We start from the raw sequence: 6,281 nt of genomic DNA on the forward strand, positions 1-6,281 counted from the left end.
AAAAAATAAAAATAAGCTGTTTCTGGATGTTTGGGGTACAAAAATAGCTTCTCATTTTTAGATATACAATTGTCATCATATGCCTTATTAATTAAAAGGGTTAATTCCATCTTTATATCATTAGACGGGTCAATAGATATAGGTTTATAATTCTGTTTGTTGTTCGAGATCCGAGTGGCTTCCTCTAAATAATATGATTTGTCCATGAGGACTATTCCCAGCCCCCCCCCCCCCCCCTTTGTCGGCTTGTTTTATAACTATTTCTTTCTTATTAGCTAATTTTTTAAATACATTTAAACTGAGTAGTCGTTAGATTTTTCTTTTTCTTATTGGGTTTGGTGCCCAGGGTCTCAGTAAACTGTTTAAAGCCGGATAATACCTCATTGTAAAACATAGTGATATTTGGTCCTTTGGATTCGATGGCATAAAACTTACTTGGTTGTTTTAGATCAGTGTAGATGGGTTTAATTTCTGTAGTATCATTAATATCTATCATTGTGTCTACATGGTTTAAGTTATCCTTATGTAAATTGAAATGTCTCTTTAATGTTAATTTTCGTACAAACGAATTTAAATCTACAAATAGTTCAAATAGATCAGGAGAATTGGATGGGCTAAATGATAAACCTCTTGAAAGAACATCTAGTTCACCCCGAGTCAGTGTATATTGGGAGAGATTAAAAACTCCCTTTTTCAACGCCTCATTGTAGGAGACTGTGGTTTGTGTATTGTTTTCCTAGTTGTTATTTGTTTTTGTAATTTCCCTGTTCTTACGGCCACCCCGTTTGCCTCTTCTTCTGCTCCTTTGAGGTCTGGGGGGGGGGGGGTCTGTTCGGGGATTGGTAAAACTGGGTGATCTTTTGAGTATTTGTCGCATTGATCATTGGGGTTCTGAGTGGAGCCGTTTTGCCCTTGGTATTGGTTACAACTGAGCTTCGAGTGACTCTTACATTGATAGTGGATCTCTCGGTCAAGGGAGACCGAGAGACAGTCTCCTCTAAAAAAGACTTAGGAGTGGTAATAGATTCTAATTTCTGGGAAATTGGGTCGGTATCCCCAATCGGATTTTTAGAATTGCCAATGTTGTTAGATTCTTGGTTATCCAAAAGTGCAGTCAAATCTGTTGAGCTCCCAGAGATGTTAATTAAGGCCTTAGTTTTTTGCTACGATTTGCGCATGCGCATGCGTCGGCCGATTTTATAAAACCATTGCTTTGCAATGGTATCGGACACATGAGTGCTTTTTATGCGCTCGTCCGATAAATTATAGAACAGAAATCGCAGATTGCGGCTATCTGCGATTCCTATTCTCTTCTCTATATGCGCTCAATGGGGCCGGCGGCAGCAGCGCCGACCCCATTGAGAACATATAGTAGACAAATCATTCTTCTCTGCCACAGCTGTAACAGCTGTGGCAGAGAAGAACGATGTTTGCCCATTGAATTCAATGGAGCTGGCAATACAGCCGGCTCCATTGAAAGCAATGGGCTGCCGGCGATGGCGGGATGAATTGTCGGGAAGGGCTTAAATATATAAGCCCTTCCCTGCAATTCATCCAAAAATGTGTAAAAATAAAAAAAATATATATACTCACCTTGTCCCGGCAGACGGAGTTCAGCGCTGAGCCAATCAGAGGCAGCACTCACTCACCCATTCATGAATTCATGAATGGGTGTGAGTGAGAGCTGCCTCTGATTGGTCAGGCTGTGACCAATCAGAGGCAGCTCATTCAGCAGGCAGGGATTTTAAATCCCCGGCTGCTGAATACTAGAGAGAGCAGTTCAGGAGAACTGCGGGTGGCCGCGTCTGAACTCCGTCATACAGCATACGGTGTCTGTCTGGTTTTTCACCTTACCATTTGAAAAAATTGAAGCAAAATACTTAAGGCCTACCACTGGCCTTTGGCCACTTGACTGGTTCTGCCCTGTGAATTCCAGTAGCTCAGTCATACGCACCTAGGTCTGACTACAGGCTTGCGCATAATTGTTTCCTGGCTCTGCTGTGCGTTCCGTAAGCGAAGTCAGCCTCCAACCACAGGCCAATAAGCGGCACATTTAATTACAGCGTTCTGTTTCTGCTCTACTCGTAATACACCATGCTGAGGGGTAGGGGTAGGCCTAGAGGACTTGGACGGGGGTGAGGACGCGGAGGCCCAAGTCAGGGTGTGGGCACAGGCCGAGCTCCTGGTCCAGGTGTATCGCAGCTGACTGCTGCGGGATTAGGAGAGAGGCAAGTTTCTGGGGTCCCCAGATTCATCTCACAATTAATGGGTCCATGCAATAGACCTTTATTAGAAACTGAGCAGTGTGAGCAGGTCCTGTCGTGGATGGCAGAAAGTGCATCCAGCAATCTATCGACCACCCAGTCTTCTACGCCGTCCACAGCTGCAACTCTGAATCCTCTGGCTGCTGCTCCTCCTTCCTCCCAGCCTCCTCACTCCATGAAAATGACACATTCTGTGGAGCAGGCAGACTCCCAGGAACTGTTCTCGGGCCCCTGCCCAGATTGGGCAGCAATGGTTCCTCTCCCACCGGAGGAGTTTGTCGTGACCGATGCCCAACCTTTGGAAAGTTCCCGGGGTCCGGGGGATGAGACTGGGGACTTTCGGCAACTGTCTCAAGAGCTTTCAGTGGGTGGGGAGGACGATGACGATGAGACACAGTTGTCTATCAATGAGGTAGTAGTAAGAGCAGTAAGTCCGAGGGAGGAGCGCACAGAGGATTCGGAGGAAGAGCAGCTGGACGATGAGGTGACTGACCCCACCTGGTTTGCTAAGCCTACTGAGGACAGGTCTTCAGAGGGGGAGGCAAGTGCAGCAGCAGGGCAGGTTGGAAGAGGCAGTGCGGTGGCCAGGGGTAGAGGCAGGGCCAGACCGAATAATCCACCAACTGTTTCCCAAAGCGCCCCTTCGTGCCATGCCACCCTACAGAGGCCGAGGTGCTCAAAGGTGTGGCAGTTTTTCACTGAGAGTGCAGACGACCGATGAACTGTGGTGTGCAAGGTTTGTCGCACCAAGATCAGCCAGGGAGCCACCACCACCAGCCTCACCACCACCAGCATGCACAGGCATATGATGGCCAAGCACCCCACAAGGTGGGACGAAGGCCGTTCACCGTCTCCGGTTTGCACCACTGCCTCTCCCCCTGTGCCCCAACCTGCCACTGAGATCCAACCCCCCTCTCAGGACACAGGCACGACCGTCTCCCGGCCTGCACCCACACGCTCACCTCCGCTGTCCTCGGCCCCATCCAGCAATGTCTCTCAGCGCAGTGTCCAGCCGTCGCTAGAGCAACTGTTTGAGTGCAAGCGCAAGTACGCCGCCACGCACCCGCATGCTCAAGCGTTAAACGTGCATATAGCCAAATTGATCAGCCTGGAGATGCTGCCGTATAGGCTTGTGGAAATGGAGGCTTTCAAAAACATGATGGCGGCGGGCCCGCGCTACTCGTTTCCCAGTCGCCACTACTTTTCCCGATGTGCCGTCCCAGCCCTGCACGACCACGTCTCCCGCAACATTGTACGTGCCCTCACCAACGCGGTTACTGCCAAGGTCCACTTAACAACGGACACGTGGACAAGCACAGGTGGACAGGGCCACTATATCTCCCTGACGGCACATTGGGTGAATTTAGTGGAGGCTGGGACAGAGTCAGAGCCTGGGACCGCTCACGTCCTACCCACCCCCAGAATTGCAGGCCCCAGCTCGGTGGTGGTATCTGCGGCGGTGTATGCTTCCTCTACTAAACCACCCTCCTCCTCCTACGCAACCTCTGTCTCGCAATCAAGATGTGTCAGCAGCAGCACGTCGCCAGCAGTCGGTGTCGCGCGGCGTGGCAGCACAGCGGTGGGCAAGCATCAGCAGGCCATGCTGAAACTACTCAGCTTAGGAGAGAGGAGGCACACGGCCCACGAACTGCTGCAGGGTCTGACAGAGCAGACCGACCGCTGGCTTTCGCCGCTGAGCCTCCAACCGGGTATGGTCGTGTGTGACAACGGCCGTAACCTGGTGGCGGCTCTGCAGCTCGGCAGCCTCTCACACGTGCCATGCCTGGCCCACGTCTTTAATTTGGTGGTTCAGCGGTTTCTGAAAAGCTACCCACGCTTGTCAGACTTGCTCGGAAAGGTGCGCTGGGTCAGCGCACATTTCCGCAAGTCCAACACGGACGCTGCCACCCTGCGGACCCTGCAACATCGGTTTAATCTGCCAGTGCACCGACTGCTGTGCGACGTGCCCACACGGTGGAACTCTATGCTCCACATGTTGGCCAGGCTCTATGAGCAGCGTAGAGCTATTGTGGAATACCAACTCCAACATGGGCGGCGTAGTGGGAGTCAGCCTCCTCAATTCTTTACAGAAGAGTGGGCCTGGTTGGCAGACATCTGCCAGGTCCTTGGAAACTTTGAGGAGTCTACCCAGATGGTGAGCGACGATGCTGCAATCATTAGCGTCACCATTCCTCTGCTATGCCTCTTGAGAAGTTCCCTGCAAAGCATAAAGGCAGATGCTTTGCGCTCGGAATCGGAGGCGGGGGAAGACAGTATGTCGCTGGATAGTCAGAGCACCCTCATGTCTATATCTCAGCACGTTTTGGAGGAGCAGGAGGAGGGGGATGAGCATGAGGAGGAGGGGGAAGAGACAGCTGGGCCCACTGCAGAGGGTACCCATGCTGCTTGCCTGTCATCCTTTCAGCGTGTATGGCCTGAGGAGGAGGAGGAGGAGGAGGAGGAGGAGGAGGAGGATCCTGAAAGTGATCTTCCTAGTGAGGACAGCCATGTGTTGCATACAGGTATCCTGGCACACATGGCGGACTTCATGTTAGGATGCCTTTCTTGTGACTTTCGCGTTACACGCATTCTGGCCACTACGGATTACTAACCTTTCCACTCTCATACCCGAAGACGAAGGGGGTTCGAGAGTGTTGCTATACCACAGGACACAGGTGGACAAACTGATCGTAAAATTCCCATCCGACAGCGCTAGTGGCAGAAGACGCAGTTCCGAGGGCCAGGTAGCAGGGGAGGTGAGGAGATCAGACAGCATGTACCGCGCAGGCAGGGGAACACTCTCCAAGGCCTTTGCCAGCTTTATGGCTCCCCAGCAAGACTGTGTGACCGCTCCCAGTCAAGGCTGAGTCGGCGGGAGCACTGTAAAAGGATGGTGAGGGAGTACGTAGCTGATCGCACGACCATCCTCCGTGACGCCTCTGCTCCCTACAACTACTGGGTGTCGAAGCTGGACACGTTGCCTGAACTCGTGCTGTATGCCCTGGAGGTGCTTGCTTGCCCTGCGGCTAGCGTCTTGTCAGAGAGGGTGTTTAGTGCGGATGGGGGAATCATCACGGATAAGCGTACCTGCCTGTCAACTGACAGTGCCGACAGGCTTGCACTCATAAAGATGAACAAAGCCTGGATTTCCCCAGACTTCTCTTCTCCACCAGCGGATAGCAGCGGTACCTAAACAATACGTAGGCTGCACCCGCGGATGGAAGCATCGTTCTCTATCACCATAAAAAACGTGGACCTTTTAGCTTCATCAATCTGTGTATTATATTCATCCTCCTCCTCCTGCTCCTCCTCCTGAAACCTCACGTAATCACGCCCAACGGGCAATTTTTCTTAGGCCCACAAGGCTCAGTCATATTACTTTTGTAAACAATGTTTTTACGTTTCAATTCTCATTAAAGCGTTGAAACTTGCACCTGAACCAATTTTTATTTTAACTGGGCTGCCTCGAGGCCTAGTTACAAATTAAGCCACAGTCACTAAAGCGATTAATGGGTTTCACCTGCCCTCTTGGTTGGGCATGGGCAATTTTCCTGAGGTACATTAGTACTGTTGGTACACCAATTTTTTTGGGCCCTCGCCTACAGTGTAATCCTAGTACTTTTTATGGGCTTCGCCTGCACTCATGCTACAGCAAGGTGTGTGGGGTTGGCCTACACTTTTGCTACTTAAGTGTAACTGGGGCCTTGTCTATACTGCAATTACTGAAATGTGAAAGAGACTGTTATCTCCCTAAACTGCTGCAACGGGAATGTTACTGTGGCCTGTCTTGACTGCTACTACTACTGAAATGGAACTAAGACTGTGCTCCCCCTAAACTGCTGCTTCGAAATTGTTACTGGGGCCTGTCTTGACTGCTACTACTACTGAAATGGAACTAATACTGTGCTCCCCCTAAACTGCTGCTTCGAAATTGTTACTGGGGCCTGTCTTGACTGCTACTACTACTGAAATGGAACTAATACTGTGCTCCCCCTATATTGCTGCTTTGGAATTGTT

Source organism: Eleutherodactylus coqui, chromosome 11, assembly GCF_035609145.1.
Source record: "Eleutherodactylus coqui strain aEleCoq1 chromosome 11, aEleCoq1.hap1, whole genome shotgun sequence".
Taxonomy (NCBI): Eukaryota; Metazoa; Chordata; class Amphibia; order Anura; family Eleutherodactylidae; genus Eleutherodactylus; species Eleutherodactylus coqui.